Consider the following 19236-nt stretch of genomic DNA (forward strand, 5'->3'; position numbering starts at 1 on the left):
TTCCTGCAAAAGGACTGACAGCTACCAGAAGGATTCAATGGATTGTATTTGAAGAACCGATTTCCATCAGCAGAAAAATCAATAAGCAGGGAAATAGATTTTAAAGTAGTTGAGAGAACAATCAGAATCGGGTTGAGGAGTATAGTTGTTTGGAGAGGATCTGGAACTCACTGCCAGAAGAAAGAATAAAGGTGGAGACTTGTGTATCACCATTTAGAAAATACTTGGAGACAAGTAGAAGCTGCCGATACTGACAATGTCATGTTCCAGGACCTGGAAGGTGGGATTAGACTGGATAGTTTTCTTTTAGGACCAGCATGCATGCAACAAATTAAATTGCTCTTTCTATGTTGTTAATGTTTCTATATTTGGGTAAAAAGCAAAAGAACCTCAAGCAACATAAGTAATACATAATTTGTACAGCGAGTTATTGAGATCTGCAATTCACTGCTTTAAAGGTTGATGGAAGTGGATCCAGTAGTAACTTTAAAAAGGGAACTGAGCAAATACTTGAAGTAGAAAATTTGTAGGGCCATTGAGGAAGGTCAGGTGCAATGGGACTAATTAGATAACTTGCTCAAAGAGTAGGCACAACAGGTCAAATGTTTTGTGCTGTGTTATCTGATTTGATAACTGAATGAAGGATTAATGTAATGAGCAAGGTACAAGACAGTACAAGTGTCAAATATAGTTTAGACCTGCACACAATCTCAGCTAAATGAAGGGTGTGTCCAGTGCTTTTAATAGAGAAGGCTATTTTTAGGAGCGTGTCTCATTATGTCATTATTCAAACATTTTTGGGAGCGCAAAGAAAGTATAGAAATTCCTTTTATGCTTTTTCTTTAGAAACTCAGTTTCTGTCGCATAGTTGTGAAATGAGGGCATGCCAACACATCTAGACTAGACTTACTAGACTAGACTAGACTAGACTTACAGTGTGGAAACAGGCCCTTCGGCCCAACAAGTCCACACCGACCCGCCGAAGCGAAGCCCACCCATACCCCTACATTTACCCCTTACCTAACACTACGGGCAATTTAGCATGGCCAAGTCACCTGACCCGCACATTTTTGGACTGTGGGAGGAAACCGGAGCACCCGGAGGAAACCCACGCAGACACGGGGAGAACGTGCAAACTCCACACAGTCAGTCGCCTGAGGCGGGAATTGAACCCAGGTCCCTGGCGCTGTGAGGCAGCAGTGCTAACCATTGTGCCACCGTGCCGCCCGTAATCTGTTGGATTATGTTTTGAATCCCGAAAACAGATGATAAGATTATTTAGTTTCGATCCACCACAGTATATCTGCAGCTCTGCCATTCTGCTCAACCCAATTCAGCACCTCCAATCTTCACACCTCTGTTCCCAGTAAAATTCACACTCCCACCATCATTGCTGTCTTTGGTTCTGACCCCATCAACACACCCTTATCAATATAAATGAACCTCTACCTTTGTGACACACATCTGATTTAACATTCATTGCCATATCTACCTGGAAAAAAAAATTGAGAAGATGTAGGTAATTCAATCTTACGCATTAACAGGGATTGTTGCAAAACAGAGCCATGAAATCGCTGCAAATGTGTTTTTATATTGATTCTGTCACCCTAATTTCATCTCTGGACATGTTGACAATCATCTTAAGTCTGTATCTTCCATGGTTATTCACTCTTCAGATAATGGAAACAATGTCTTCCTATCCATTCTCAGTTAAAAAAATCACACCACACCAGGTTATAGTATAATAGGTTCATTTGAAAGCACTAGCTTTTGAAGCACTGCCCTTCATCAGGTGGTTATCGAAAAGCTAGTGCTTCCAAATAAGCCTGTTGGACTATAACCTGGTGTTGTGTGATTTTTAGGAGAAAGTGAGCACTGCAGATGCTGGAGTTCAGAACTGAAAATGTGTTGCTGGAAAAGCGCAGCAGGTCAGGCAGCATCCAAGGAGCAGGAGAATCGACGTTTCAGGCATGAGCCCCGAAACGTCGACTCTCCTGCTCATTGGATGCTGACTGACCTGCTGCGCTTTTCCAGCAACACATTTTCAGCTTGAGTGATTTTTAACTTTGTACGCCCCATCCAACACCAGCATCGCTAAATCATGTCTATTCTAAGTCCTTTTTAACAAAGGACGTCTTTACTCATGTTAAACAGTGAATCAGAACAAATTAAGTGAGGAACGTATTCAGAGAATAGTAAAAAGAAATACTGACCTGCGACCTCTCTGCTACAGTCACACACAGTTCTGGAGTAACTATGAAGACATTTGCAAATGTGACAGTTTGATGGTGTTGTTGATGTTGTTGGCTGTTGGGAGCAGTGGATTTAGTCGGCATTAACTAGAACAAAGCAATGAGGTCACTGATGAAATGGAATGATCATGAACTGTGTTGATTTACAATGTATGGGCGGCCTTAGGAGATCAGTCTGCTTTTCAGGGGTGAACCATTGCTGACAGCATTGGATTCCAGGCGGGTGTTGCTGACCTATGGAAGATGATTCAATCGGGAGAATAGTTGGCGTTGTGAGGCCACCACTGTCTGAGCACTGTTTGTGGAGATGTCACTGCCCATTGTGCATCCATCTCAAACCTGGAGAGCAGCCACGGTGGCTGAGTTCGTAGAGAATCAGCATTTTGATGTGTTGCCCCACTTGAATGTAATAGGAGTCTCCAATATTTGAAGAAGGAAAGCATACAGTAATGTAAGGGTTAGTACTTCAGGGAACTGGGCTAATACTCTGGAGAGGAGAAAGTGAGGACTGCAGATGCTGGAGATCAGAGCTGAAAATGTGTTGCTGGAAAAGAGCTGCAGGTCAGGCAGCATCCAAGGAGCAGGAGAATCGACATTTTGGGCATGAGCCCTTCTTCAGGAATGAGGAAAGTGTGTCCAGCAGGCTAAGATAAAAGGTAGGGAGGAGGGACTTGGGGGAGGGTGTTGGAAATGCGATAGGTGGAAGGAGGTTAAGGTGAGGGTGATAAGGTGAGAGTGATAGGCCGCAGTGGGGATGGGGACGGAGAGGTCAGGAAGAAGATTGCAGGTTAGGAAGGTGGTGCTGAGTTCGAGGGTTGGGACTGAGACAAGGTGGGGGGAGGGGAAATGAGGAAACTGGAGAAATCTGAGTTCATCCCTTGTTCATACTCTGGAGACACTTATGCTATCTGATGAAATTTACAATCAATTAATGAATAAGTCTGGAATAAAATGCTAATCTCTATAGTGGTAGCATGAAACGACAAACTGTTGTGAAACACATCTGATTCATTAATGTCCTTCAAGGAACAAAATCAACTAACCATAATTTGTCTGGCCTACATGTGACTTTAGACCTAATATAGTTGACTCTTAATCACCCCACCATCCCTCCTTTTGAAATGGCCTAGAAACCATTCTATTGTGTATCAAACCACTGCAGAACCTTTGAAGAAGAATGTAATCAGACAGACCATCCAGCATCAACCTGGGCTACAAATGACGATGCCTGAAACGTCAACTCTCCTGCTCCTCAGATGCTGCCTGATCTGCTGTGCTTTTCCAGCGCCACACTTTTTGATTCTGATCTCCAGCATCTGCAGTCCTCACTGTCTCCTACAAAAACAATGCCCAGCCCACCCTGTAAGATCCTCCTTTACTTTGATAAATTCGGGACCTTACTGACAGGTCAGTCAAGCATCAACCTGATGTAGTCACACTCACAGAATCATACATTACAATCTCCTCTGCAAAGTAGTGGGGTTAGCATCAGCTGCATGTACAATGATACGTATAATGGAGTTGTCATGATGTCAACATGACATGATTAAGGGAGAGAAGTGGGAGGGGACAGAAGTTCTAACCTAGTGTTGAAAACAAACCCATTTGTTGTCAGCACTCAGTTGTCAACATATATTTTATCCAAGAGTTTTGAATCACATTCCTCAGGATAATTCATAATTTTGGTCCTGAAATGTGCCCACTCTACCTTAACTTACCATGAAAGGGAAAAATATTTCAGAAGTTTGAGGAACAGGTGAAGTTTGCTGTTTATTCTGCTACTATACAGTAACAACTGGTTAAATTGGCCACTCACTGAATGCTCCATCATGGCAAATAGATCTACCAAGCACATAACCTGTATATGAATTTCAATGGCAGTGTGATGCCATGTATGTAGACCATATGTTCCAAAGGCTGGCAATTTTAACAAATATCATATAGTTTCTTCTGTTCTCAAAAAAGTAAGGTCCCAACCATACCTGACCATCCATTACTTGCAAAACATGTGCAAACTATGCTGACAACAGATTTTTAAAAATCACACAACACCAGGTTATAGTCCCCCAGGTTTATTTGGAAGCACTAGCTTTCAGAGCGCTGCTCCTTCATCAGGTGGTCTCCACAACCTATTGATGAAGGACCATCGCTCCGAAAGCTTTCTACACTCCAGTCCAATACTGGCATCTCCAAATCATGACAACTAATTTGGAATTGTGGGTCAAGTGCACAGTGTGCGTGCTGGAGTGCACTGGAGGTTACAAATATTAACAGACAGGGCCTGCTCTTTGCCTGCAAAAGGATCATATCCATGCACTTGCACCTCTTCCAACTGATCAAAATAAATGACAGCAATTCGCTGATTCATTTATCAGGCCAATGCCTCAACTAATCAGAACCGGCCTAGTTTAAAATCTAAACAAAAGCCTGGCCATTAATATCATTTACTTTCCTCATGTCAGCACTCTACCAATTCCAGTACTCTTGCTAACCAATCAGCACTTCCCTCTCATATTGTATAAATGTTTATTTTTCCCTTAATGTTTTCCATATGAGTGCAGGACACAAAGCATCAACAAAGAACTGCAGATGCTGGAAATCTGAAACTTCAGCAGAAAATGCTGGGGAAATTCAGCAGGTCTGGCAATAAAGAAGAGCATGGGTACAGATGGCATGATGGCTCAGTGGTTAGCACTGCTGCCTCATAGTGCCAGACACCTGGGTTCAATTCCACCCTCGGGCAACTGTCTCTGTGGAGTTTGCATGCTTTCCCCATGTCTGCGTGGGTTTCTTCCCACAATCTAAAGATGTGCAGGTGAGGTGAACTGGCCATGCTAAATTGTCCATAGTGTTCAGGGATATGTAGTTTAGGTGCAGCAGTCAAGGGTAAATATAGGGTAGGGGAATGGGTCTAGATGGTTCACTCTTTGGAGGGTCAGTGTGGACTTGATGGGCTGTGGAGGTTGTACATAGCGTAGTACAGGCCCTTAAACCCTTGATATTGTGCCAACCTTTTATCCTACTCTAAGATCAAACTAATCTACATATCCTTAATTTTATTATCACCTATGTGCCTATCCAAGAGTTGCTTAAATATCTCTAATGTCTCTGACTCTACTCCCACCACTAGCAGTGCATTCCACACACCCACCACCCTCTGTGTAAGGAACCTACCTCTGACATCTCCCTTAAACATTCCTCCAATTACCTTAAAATTATGCCCCTTTGTGATAGCCATTACTGCCCTGAGAAAACGTCTCTGGCTATCCACTATGTCTATGCCTCTCAACATCTTGTACACCTCTATCAAGTCGCCTCTCATCCTTCTTCGCTCCAATGAGAAAATCCTTAGCTCCCTCAACCTTTCTTTATAAGACACGTCCTCCAGTCCCGCAGCCTCCTGCTAAATCCCCTCCACACCCTCTGTAAAGCTTCCTATAATGAGGCAAACAGAACTGAACACAATATTCCAAGCGTTGTCTAACCAGGGCTCTATAGAACTGGAGCATAACCTCGCGGCTCTTAAACTCAATCACCCAGTATCATTGGACAGAAAACGGAGGTAACATTTTGTTTCTAGGGATGCTTCCTCAGAACTGATACCATGTTGATGATGGGGGTAGGGGGAAAAGGAGTCAGTGGATAGAGAGTATAAAGAGGTTTAACACATATAGGAATTGTTGATAGTAAGCTTGGGAAGAAAAAAAGCTAGGTGGCTGACAGTGGGGACTATGTCTGGGTGAAAATAGGTTGGACGTGCTGAAAATAACCCATTTTGTGACAGGCCCTGGGATGTGGGTGTGGATAAAAGGCATGGATGGAGGTGTTTATGCTGTAAAATTATTGAACTTGGTATTCAGTCCTGATGGCTGCAAGACTGAATATGGGAAATGACATGCTGTTCCTCCAGCGTGAGGTGACCCTGGCTGGATCACTGTAGCAGGCTCAAGATAGGCATGTTGGCCAGGGAATATGATGCTGAAAAATGTGTTGCTGGAAAAGCGCAGCAGGTCAGGCAGCATCAAAGGAACAGGAGAATCAATGTTTTGGGCATAAGTCCTGCTCCTTGGATGCTGCCTGACCTGCTGCGCTTTTCTAGCAACACATTTTTCAGCTCTGATCTCCAGCATCTGCAGTCCTCACTTTCTCTTAGGGAATATGATGCTGTGGTGAAGTGGCAGGAAACTGGGAGTGTGATTTCTCTCTCTCACTTTATCTCTCACTCTCACTCTCACTCTCTTTCTCTCACTCTCTCTTTCTCTCAGTATCTCTTTCTTTCACTGTCTTTCTCTCACTCTCTCTCACTCTCTCTTTCTGTCTCTCTCACTCTCTCTGTTTCTCTCTCTCAGTCTCACACTCTCTCTCTCTCTTTTTTCGTCTTTCTCTCTCTCCCTTTCTCTCTTTCCCTCTTTCTCTCTCTTTGCTTCTTTCTCTCTCTCTCTCTCTTTCTCTCACTCTCACTCTCTTTTTCTCTCTCTCTCTTTCTCTCTCACTTACTCTTTCTTTCTCTCTCTCACTCTCTCTCTCTCTTTCTTTCTGTCTGTCTCTCTCTCTTCTCTCTCTCTCTCTCTCTCCTTTTATATCTCTCCTTCTCTCTCTTGCTCTCTCTTTCTCTCTCTCTCTGTTAACTCTATTTTCACTCCACAGGTGCTGCCAAACCTGCTGACTTTCTCCAGAAATTTCTGCTTTTGATGATTTTGTTTTCACCAATGCACACAACAAAACACAACAAAACACAGCGGCCGTGGGAAAGGCAAAATCAAGCAACAGCTGAAGTGAGCCTTGTCATCAATTCTTCCAAGGCCCCCCTGGGCAGCGTAACGGTCTCAGGAAACTGGAAAGAGACCCTGATACCAGCCAGTGAACTCTGTGTTTGCCCTGCTATGGGACACTCACAGATGAAGGAGCAGTCTCAGGGCTCAAGCAGGACATGGAGAGTAATCTACCACTTTCAGAACCTTTCACATAATCACGGGAGTGTACCAGCCTCAGGAATGTAAGGTTTGGAAGAGGAGATTTACCAGGTATCAACCAGCTTCAGGAATACGTAGGAAAGACCAGAGAGCTCAGGTTGGGGCATTATATTATACTGTAGAGCTCGTAACATGCTAAAAAGACAGGACATTGAGGAGAGTGGGGCAATGCTTGAAGAAGCATTCTGAGTATTTGACACTTATTGAAGTGTTTGGAGAAATATTATTGTTGAACAAGTTAAGCTTTCTACAAGAAAACAGAAGCCAGGCGAATGCAGGAATTGCTCATAAATGGTATTATTCACATGACACAGAATTGCACTTATCAAAGGTTAAAGGCAGAAATAATTCACAACTGGATCATGTCAGAGTTTCAGATAAGGTCTTGTCAGACTGTTAGCATATGTGTTAGGATCACAAAATCGGTTAACATAATTAAACCCTGGTAAAACTGGAAAGTTTGATCTAAATTGCTAAACGCTAAGCATTGCACGATCTCATTCTCGGATGAAACATTGTAACCAAGACAACAAACTACAAAGAATGTAGGTTCCCTCCTTGAATAGGTCGCTTCTATGCTGCTTTTGCACAGGACATTAGTTCAGCCACTTTTAGAATACTGCATTCAATCTGCTCTCCCTGCTACAGGAAAGATGTTAAACTTGAAAGGGTTGAGAAAAGATTTACAAGGATTGGAGTGTTTGAGCTATAGGGAGAGGCTGAATAGACTGGGGCTGTTTTCCCTGGAGCATCAAAGGCCGAGAAGTGACCTTATTGAGGCTTATAAAATCAAGGCATTTTGCATGCTCTCAACTTCATGACTCAGATCTTTGTGTAGAGGAGTTGGGATGTCATGTTGAGAGTTTTACAGGACATTAGAGAAGCCTCTTCTGCAGTATTGTGTGTAATTCTGGTCACTAGGAAGGATATTATTAAATTAGAAAGGCTTCAGAAAAGATTTACTCGGATCTTGCTGGGATTGGAAGGTTTGAGTCATAAAAATATAGGGGGCTGGGATAGGCTGGGACTTTTTCACTGGAGTGTAGGAGTTTGAGAGGTGACCTTATAGAGATTCATAAAATCATGAGGGCAGGGGTGAGGTGAATAGCAAGCATCTTTTCTCAAGTCTGGGGGAGATTAAGATGAGAGGAGAAAGGTTTAATAAAAACATGAGGGACAGCTTTTTTTAAATCAGAGAGCTGTTCATATGTGGAATGAACTACCAGGGGAAGTGAAGATGCAGGTACAGTTACAACATTTAAAAGACATCTCGATAAGTTCATGGATGGGAAATGTTTGAAGGGATATGGATCAAGTGAAGGCAGATGGGACTAGTTTAGTTTGGGAACATGGTTAGCATGGACCAGTTGGACCGAAGGGTCTGTTTCTGTGCTAAATGACTTTATGATTGTATGAGGAGCTGAAAATGTGTTGCTGGAAGGGCTCCTGAAGAAGGGCTCATGCCTGAAACGTCGAATCTCCTGCTCCTTGGATGCTGCCTGACCTGTTGCGCCTTTCCAGCAACACATTTTCCGCTCTGATCTCCAGCATCTGCAGTCCTCACTTTCTCCTAGATGATTGGATGAGGAGCATGGATGGGGTGAATAGCCAAGGTCTTTTTTCCAGGGTAGGGGAGTCCAACACTAGAGGGCATAGGTTAAAGGTGAGAGGGGGACGATGTAAAAAGGTATCTGAGGGGCAACGTTTTCATGCAGAGGGTGGGTCTGTACAGTGGAAGGATCACGCTGGATGGGTGTAACATAAATGGCTCCACAACTGTATTCCCTCACCTGATGTATGACACAGAGGAAGTGAGTGCAAACTTGGAGGCCATGCAGGCAATATGGAAGAGATCTGGGTAATTCTAGCAGAACTAGCCAAGAGTTCCCAACGTACCAAAGTAGATACTAGTAGTGGATTTTGACAATTAGCTCTGGAAATCCAACTTTAGGAAGTTGACAACATTTCTTCCAGATTTGGGATGTTATTGCTTTAACAGATTACTTTTTGGAATAGCATCCTTGCCAGAAATATTTCAAATACAACATCAAACACTGAAAAGTACTGACAGGCTAATATGTCACAAGCATATCAAATGCAAACATATGGGACCACAGACGAAGAATATAAATAAAGAGTTAGAACAGTCATGAAAGTCCTTCACAACACATGTCTAATTGAATGAAAAGAATAAAAATTCTTGAACACATTATCAAACCCACTGGATTCATAGTAGATCCCCAGAAAACCTCAAAGAAGCTGTCAGAGAATTCCTATTGCTTTGGACCATTGCAGATCTTCAAAGATTCCTCATGATGGAGAACCAAATGGGCATGATTTTACAAAATTTAGCTGAGATTAATGAGCTGTGCGACAGCTATTATACCAGAGTGAAAGGTTGATTTGGAACATCAACCTAGAAAAATCCTTTCACAAATTCAAGCAAGTTACAATTTTATTAAAACCCTTAACACACATTGCTTTGACTGACCATAACAGCAGTCGATGAATGTTCAACAAGATTGGAGCTAATAATCTTTCAGGTTCAGAAAAAAAGGAAAACATAGGCTAAGCTATAATGTTGCTAAATGACTCACTGAGGTAGAACAGCACCATGCCACATTTGAAAAAGAAGCTTTTGCTGTAACATAGATGTGTAAAACATTTTCAGATAATGTGATTAGTTTACAGTTTAGGATAAAAATTGGCCACAAACCATTGGTCAACAAAAGCAAAATACTGGAAACTGCAAATTAAAACAGAAAGGGCTGGCAGGTCTGGCAACATCTGTACAGAAGAAAGCAAAATCAATGTTGAATCCAACATGATTGACTTTGGAACAGGTTCACCTTGCTGAAAGCAGACACTGGGGACTTGAAAAGGAAGGAAAGAATGGGAAAGAATATGGAGAATCTATATTCTGCTATGAATACCCGCAGTCTATTCTCCTCATCCATGATCATTCCCTTTGTGTTTTGTTCTGTGTCAGTTGTGATCTCTAATTTATCTCGCACTCTAACCTTCTCCTGACCTTCCCTTCTGGTCTACTTGCTCCCTGTCCCAATCCCATTACTTTTCCATCTCTCTTCAAAGAGCATATTGAACTTGAAATGTTAACTGTGAGCCTCTCTCCACAGATACTGACAGGTTTGCTGACATTATCCAGTGCTTCCTGCTTCGTTATAAACCATTGGTCATGCTTCTGAATAAAAGGGAAATAGCCGAGATGCACCAGAGTCCAACAGTTCAGATTGAAGCTAACAGGGTGTAACTAATGAGGTATGATGGAATGGGGTTGTGGTGTTGTTGCAGTAGTGTTGCTGGAGCAGTAATCGAAAACCTCAGGTCAATGTTGTGGTGACACGAGTTCAAACTCCACCACGGCAGAAATTTTTGTTGGTCAAGTAATCCCTGTTGACTGCCATAAAAAGCAATCTGGTTCACTAATGTCCACTAGGGAAAGAAATCTGCTGACCTTATCTGGTTTGACCTATATCTAACTCCAGCCCTACAGCAATGTGGTTGACTCTTTTAACAATCCTCAGGCAATTCAGAATATGCAAAAATGATGCCTACAATCCATGAATGAATGAAGAAAAAGACAAACTGTCAAGGATGCTATCAAATGCAGTGGAGCAAGCAGATATAGCATTAATTAAAGAGGTTCAAGCCTACACATCCGCTTGAAGTCACAAACCGTCTACCAGCAACAGAAAGGAATCTGCAAGGGATTGTGAAGCACAAGCTGAAGAATGTATCGAGAACAAATATACAGTCTGGAAGGATGGCAAAATTATGTACCCTACAATCCCACACTACGCCAGTACTTTGAATAGCCAGACATCTCACTGTCACTGATGATTTGCTTGTCTTCAATCAGAGGTTAATGCCAAGAGCCCTTCGACTTGAGATTCTTCAAAACTTTCATGAAGGAGGTGTGACAAGTGTCATATGAGAGCGCTGTGATGTGGCAGAGGCTGATAGCCATGTTTGGTACCCATGAGGATGGCCTCAGCTGGGATCTTGGATTCATGTCACACTCCAGGTGAGCCAATACACTTTACACTCACACACACACATTCACAGACAAGCACACATACATATACACTGATGCACACAAGCTCTCCCAGACTCAGACACGCATGCCCTCTCACAGGCGTATACTCCGTCACACTCACACACACACACACACGTTCTCCCAGACATACACACACATACGCGCGCCCTCTCACAGACGTAAACTCCATCACACTCGCACACACACTGATGCACATACATTCTTCCAGACACACACACGTACATGTGCATGCGCACACCCTCTCACAGGCGTATACTCCGTCACACTCGCACACACACTCTATCAAGCACTCACATTCTCACACGCAGACAAACTCTCTCCCTCTCTCTCCCCCCCTCACACACACACATACATATACACACACATACACTAACACACACTAACACACATACGTTTCGTCCCACACACACTCTCTCTCCCCCTCACACGCAAACACACACACCTGTAAGTCTATGGGTGAATTTGCATTTGCAGATTTTGTTTTAAAGATTCCCTATTTTATTTGCAGATATATTCTACTTTGTTCAAAAAGTACACAACGTGTAGGTAGTTGGTCCATGTGACATTTTATAAATTCCTACATTGGAAATAGAACCAGTCTGACTCAAGGTTGGAATACTGACAGACTCTAACCTCACACCTTTAATGCATTGTTTCAGCTGATATGTCACTTTCTTTTACAAAACCTTAAGTTATCTAGGGAATGTGACTTGAAAGACATTCTGGGATTTACATATTAATGAATCGAAACCTGGAACCTCATTCTAAGTGATTAAAAACTGAACAGCAATCTAGGTTTGTTCAATACATCGCATCAGTTGTACGACACCTTGATCTTTTACTATAATGTTTGTGTCCTATGATCCTGCCCCACTAACTACCTGATGAAGGAGCAGCACTATGAAAACTTGTACTTCCAAATAAATCTGTTGGACTATAACCTGGTGTTGTGTGATTTTTAAATACGACAGTGATACAGTCATTGACGTGACCATTACACACACTATACAGGAAGCGAGCAATGCTTTTAGGTTCAGAGAATGATCAGTAGAGAAGGAACATCAAACTGTTAAAGGGATATTTCAGGATAAGTGCACTCCTACAATAAAGAAAACTTACAACGGGAGGATCTACCATTCATGCTTAACAATTTAAGGTGAGGACAGCATCAAACTTAAGAAAAAGCACATAATGGCACAAAAATGAGTGGCAGGTTAGATGTTTCATCAAAATATGAAGAATTGCAGAGAATGACAAAAAGGTTAATCATGACAAATAAATTAGAGCATGAGAGGAAGCGAGCTAGAAATATAAAGTTCCACAGGCTCACCACTCTCTGGGTGAAGAAAATTTTCTTCATCTCAGTTCTAACAGATTTATCCCTTATATTTAAACCATGACCCCTTGTGTAGGACTCTCAAAGAAGTGGCTGAACAACTAAATACATTATTTGGCTCCACGTTCACAAAGGATGATACAAATCACACACCAGAAATGATAGGGAACACAGAGTTTAGTAAGAGAACGGAATTGATAGGAATTGGCATTACTGGGGAAATGATGTTGGGGAACTTGATGGGATTGGAGACTGATCAATCCCCAATGAACCTCATCGTTCTGATGGTGATGCTAATAAGGCCATAATAGTTCAGTTGGAAGAGCATTAGGTCGTTGATTTAGTGTTGGGTTTAGCAGCTGGGAATTATTTTATCAAAGTCACGATGACCTCCTTCCGCAGTGTAAATTTCAATGATTTTAAGGTAACTAGAACTCCCTTTAATCCTGGTTTGGGAGGTGGAGCTGTTTTATGATTCCGACTTGTCTTACTGGCACCCCCTGCTGACCATTAGTAAATAGTGCAGATAGGAAAAGAGCAGCAGGGGCAACAGAACAGACAGGAAGAGCTACAAAGAGAAATATGAGCAAAGTTTTTGCAAGAGATGTAAAAAAATCAACACTGGGATGTTTACAGCTATTTTCAGGAAAAGTGTGTACTCAGGAGAAACATTGGTCCCTTGTAAACCAGTCACAGTGACATTATTGGGAGGAATCTTGCCCTCCTGGGGATGGAACATTTTTATAAATTGCTCCTATACTCTCTCCAATGCATTCACATTTTTCCTACAATGTGGTGCCCACAACTGTATACACTATTCCAGCTGGGGTTTAACAAGTATCTTATACAAGTTCAACATCAACTTGTTACTCTAGGCACCTATTAATAAAGCTGAAGACATTGTTTGCCTGATAAACTGTTCCCTCCAGCTAGCCTGTTACCTTTAATAATCCGTGCAAATATACACTCAGGCCCTCACTCCTGTACCTCTTTAGAATTGTACCCCCTTGTTTTATATTGTCTTTCAATGTTCTTCTAAGTAAAATGCATTATCTCACACTTCTCTTTATTAAAGCTTTTCTGTCACCTCTCCATTCACTCCACCAACTTGTCAACGTCCTTTTGAGTTTCCCACTGCCCTCCTTCTTCTCACAGTTCACAATTCTTCCAATTTAATTCCATCTGCAATCTTTGAAATTATCATCTGTACACTATGTATTTGGTAAGCATGATGGACTGTCACTTTAAGAGTCTGATCACGACATAATTGACCATGTTGGGTGGTAAACAGCTTCGACTCTGCTGCCTGCAGAGCGACCAACTCCTTAATAAAGCTCCCACTGTTGTTAAACACTTCAGCATCCTGGTCCTCCTTAAAGAAAACTGGTGACAAGGATAAGAACTGCTTTGAGATTTATGGATTCATTAAAAAAAAAGTCCTAATGGCAGATTTCAGTGGTACTCCCATTAAAAGAAGAATAGTGCACAAAAAACTTGCTCCACCATTAAGGACTTTTGAGCTAGGGATATGTATGTGAGGGAAAAAGCAGGCAGCCTCAGGAATACCTTGTTTTAAGTAGAAAGGTACAAGGTTGTGCTTAAAGTTTGTGGTACACCGCACTCTGCTTTGCCTTTCTCATTTTGAAAAATATTAAGAGTGTAAAATTTGGCACCATAGACCATGTGATGAAAATACACAACGTGGGAACTCCAGCACAGAGAAATTCCATTATCTTATCTAAGCTAATAAAATTGAAGCAAAATAGTCATCCCTGCTTTCCTAAGTATTATGGGAACAAAAACTTTTAAAGTCCTGAAGAATCTGGTACAGCCAGACAGAATGGGTTCCAAAACATAAGTAGGAATCGTACGGAACCATTTATCACCAAGTCCATTGGTGACTGCAGAATGGTTCAGATTTCACAAATGCCTCCAGCACGATGGAGAAATTATCCACCAGTTTGTAGCAATTTTAAATGCTTCAAATTCAGAGGCAACTTAAGTGTGGTTTAAAATGTGAAGCAATCCAGAGGAGATTACTGTCAGAAAGGAACATAGACTTAAAGAATGCATTGGAAATGGCTGCTCGTTCCATCGAAACTGTTAAAGAAGCTGGAACAGCTAAACTCCAGCGTGAGAATTCACAAAAGGGCAGCTGAGAGGCAAACACCAAAGCAGATTCAGAACTGCTATCAGTGTGGGAAACAAACAGGGCACGCAGCAGCATGTGGCTGGTATAAAAAAGCTGTACGCAGCAACTGCAGCAAAGAACAGGGAGAAATGTGAACAAGATGGGGTGGCACAGTGGTTAGCACTGCTGCCTCACACCACCAGGGTCCCAGGTTTGAATCCGGCCTCGGGCGACTGTGTGGAGTTTGCACATTCTCCTCGTGTCTATGTGGATTTGCTCCTGTGTCCTCCCACAATCCACGGATGTGTAGGCCAGGTGAATTGGCCACGTTAAATTGCCCATAGCGCTAGGTGCGTTAGTCAAAGAGGAATGGGACTGGGTTACTCTTTGGAGGGTCGGTGTGGACTGGTTGGGCCGAAGGGCCTGTCCCTGCACTGTAGGGAATCTAATCTAATCAAGAGACAATAAAAGTATAAAAAATGAAGAGGCAGAAAAAAGTTTACACTGTGGGGCAGGAGAAAAGCCTAGATTCAACAGTCCAAGGAGGAACATACTAGGCCCTTACTCACCCTACTGCTTTCCACAAAGACCGTTCCCTCTGTGACTACCTTGTCAGGTCCACGCTCCCTAACAACCCACCGTCCCCTGCCATCCGCGGGAATTGCAAAGCCTGCGCCCACACCTCCTCCCTCGCCTCCATCCAAGGCCCTAAAGGAGCCTTCCACATCCATCAAAGTTTCACCTGCACTTCCACACATATCATTTATTGTATCCATCGCTCCTGACGTGATCACCTATACATTGAGGAGACTGAACACCTACCCGCAGAGTGGTTCAGGGAACATCTCCGGGACACAAGCACCAATTAACCCCACCGCCCCGTGGCTGAACATTTCAACTCCCCCTCTCACTCTGCCGGAGGACATACGGGTCCTGGGCCTCCTCCACCACCGTTCCCTCACCACCCGACGCATGGAGAAAGAACGCCTCATCTTCTGCCTTGGAATCCTTCAACCCCATGGAATCAAAGTGGACATCACCAGTTTCCTCATTTCCCCTCCCTCACCTTACCCCAGTTCCAACCTTCCAGCTCAGCTCATGACCTGTCTCACCTGTCAATCTGCCTTTCCACCTATCCGCTCCACCCTCATCTCTGACCTACCACCTTTACCCCCACCTATTGCACTCTCAGCTACCTTCTCCCCAGAACCCCACCTCTCCCATTTATCTCTCCACTCACTGCCTCATTCCTGATGAATGGTTGATTTTCCTGCTCCTCGGTTGCTGCCTGACCTGCTGTGCTTTTCCAGCACCATCCTAATCTTGACTCTAATCTCCAGCATCTGCAGTACCCACTTTCACTTAACTGGTGATACCAACCTGGGTCACTCTCTTAATGAATGGCAGACCACTAAGAATGGAGATGGACGCTGGAATGACGATTTCATTGATACCTGAAAGTGCAGATTGCGCTGCATTCCTCAAAAATTTTACTAAAAATGTACTCAGGCAAAGTGATGTATTTAAGGGCCTATATCAGTGTGAATCTTCTGTCATGTGATCAGATTTATCCCTACTGTTATCAAAGGAAATTTTCCAGCTTTATTGGAAAGAACAAGGTAGAGAAAAGCAAACCCAACTGGGCTGATCTCAAATAGGAATGAAACATGCCATTGTTTTCAGTAGGAGAAAGTGAGGTCTGCAGATGCTGGAGATCAGAGCTGAAAACGTGTTGCTGGAAAAGCGCAGCAGGTCAGGCAGCATCCAAAGAACAGGAAATTCGATGTTTCGGGCAAAAGCTGGGCTTATGCCCGAAACGTCGAATTTCCTGTTCCTTGGATGCTGCCTGACCTGCTGCGCTTTTCCAGCAACACATTTTCAGCATTGTTTTCAGTAGGATCTGGGAAGCATGGGACAGACCTTTGTCAAATTTAAAATCAAGGATGAGAATCAAGCAAAATGTTACAAGGCTAGATCTGGGCCTCATTCAAAGGTCGAGGAAGAATTAGAGACGCTAGTCAGGATGAGACTCCTTGAAGCCATAAATGTGATTGGTCCACATTTATTATACTAGTGATGAAGAAAGTTGGATTGGTACAGATCTGTGGTAATTTTAATGTCACTATTAATCTGGTATTATGTGCTGAACAGCATCCTTTTTCTTCTTCAATCAATGACCCATTTGCTTGACTAGCTGAAGGTCAGCTTTTCAGTAAAATTGACCTTAGTCTCAGCCAATGAATCAGTACTCCTCCATATTGAACAACACTTAGAAGAAGCACTGAGGATGGCAAGGACACACAATGTACTCTGGCTGGGGGATTTCAATGTCCACCACCAAGAGTGGCTTGGCAGCACATTATTGATCGAGCTGGTTGGGTATTAAAGGACATAGCTGCTAGACTGGGTCTACAGCAGGTGGTGAAGGAACCAACAAGAGGGAAAAACATCGTTGATTTCATCCTTAGCAACCTGCCAGCTGCAGATGCACCTATCCATGACAGTATTGATAAGAGAGACCACCGCACAGTCCTTGTGGAGAAAAGGCCCTGCCTTCACATTCAGAATAACCTCCGTCGTGGTGTGTGGCATAATCACTGTGTTAAATGGGACAGACTTTGAACGGATCTAGCACCTCAAGACTGGGTATCCATGAGGCGCTGTGGGCCATCAGCAGCAGCAGAACTGTACTCCAGCACAATCTGTAACTTCATGGCCTGGTACATCCTCCACTCAACCATTACCATCAAGCCAGGGGATCAACCCTGGTTCAATGGAGAGTGCAGGAGCAGCACCAGACATACCTGAAGCTGAGGCGTTTACCTGGTGAAGCCACCAAACAGGATTATACTTGCAAGCCAAACAACATAAACAGCAAGTGAAGGACAGAGCTAAGTGATCCCACAACCGACGGACCAGGTCGAAGCTCTGCATTCCTGCCACACCCAGTAGTGAATGGTCGTGGACGATTAAACAACTCACTGGAGGTGGAGGCTCCACAAATATCCCAATAATCCAAGCACATCAGTGCAAAAATAAGGCTAAAGCTTTCACAACAACCTTCAGCCAGAAGTGCCAAGTGGATGATCCATCTCTGCCTCTGCCAGTGGGCTCCAACATCACAGATTCCAGTCTCCAGCCAATTCGATTCAATCCAGGTGATATCAAGAAATATGGAGGCACTGGGTACTGTAAAGGCTACAGGCCCTGACAATAGTTCAGTAATAGTACTGAAGACTTGTGCTCCAGAACTTGCAATTCTCCTAAGCCAAGCTATTCCAGAACAGTTACAGCACTGGCATCTACCCAACAGTGTGGAAAATTGTCCAGGTATGTCCTGTACATAAAAAGCAGGATAAATTCAACCCGGCCAATTATCACCCCATCAATCTACTCTTGATCATCTGTGAAGTAATAGAAGGTGTCATTGATAGTGGTATCAAGCAGCACCTGCTCCTTGATGTCCAGTTTGGGTTCTGCCAGGGCCCCTCAGCTCCTGACAGCCTCGGTTCAAACATGGATAAAACAGCTGAATTCCAGAGGGGAGGTGAGAGTGACAACCTTTGACATCAAGGCTGCATTCAAGGACATCAAGGACCCCTAGCAAAAGGAACCAATGGGCATCAGGGGGCAAACTCTCTGCTGATTGGAGTCATACTTGGCATATTGTGGTTGTTGGTGATCAGTCATCTCAGCTCCAGGACATCTCTGCAGGAGTTCCTCAGGGTAGTGTCCTGGGCCCAACCATTTTCAGCTGCTTCATCAATGACCTTCCCTCCACCACAAGGTCAGAACTGGGGATGTTCACCAATGATTGCTCAATGTTCAGTACTCTTCATAACACCTCAGACACTGAAGCAGTCCGTGTCCAAATGCAACAAGATCTGTACAATAGCCAGGCTTGGGCTGACAAGTGTTAAATAAAATTCGCGCCACACAAATGACAGGCTATGACCGTCACCAGCAAGGGACAATCTAATCATCAACCCTTGATATTCAATGGTGTTACCATCACTGAATCCCTTACTATTGACATCCTGGGAGTTATCATTGGTCAGAAACTTAAATAGACTCACCACATAAATACAGCGGCTACAAGAGCAGGTCAGAGCTCAGGAATACTGTGGCGAGTAACTCACCTCCTGACTCCTAAAAGCCTGTCCACCATCTACAAAGCTCAAACCAGGAGTGTGATGGAATACTCCCCAGTTGCCTGGATGGGTGCAGCTCCAATAACACTCAAGAAGCTTGACACCATTTAGGACAAAGCAACCCGCTTGATTGGCACCACATCCACAAGCATCCACTCTCTCCACCATCAATGCTCAGTAGCAGGAGTGCATATTATCTATAAAATGTACTGCAGAATTTCATGAAAGTTCCTCAGACAGCACCTTCCAAACCCATAACCACTTCCACCTAGGAGGACAAGGGCAGCAAATATATGGGAACACCACTTTCAAGTT

Source organism: Hemiscyllium ocellatum, chromosome 28 (genome assembly GCF_020745735.1).
Source record: "Hemiscyllium ocellatum isolate sHemOce1 chromosome 28, sHemOce1.pat.X.cur, whole genome shotgun sequence".
Taxonomy (NCBI): Eukaryota; Metazoa; Chordata; class Chondrichthyes; order Orectolobiformes; family Hemiscylliidae; genus Hemiscyllium; species Hemiscyllium ocellatum.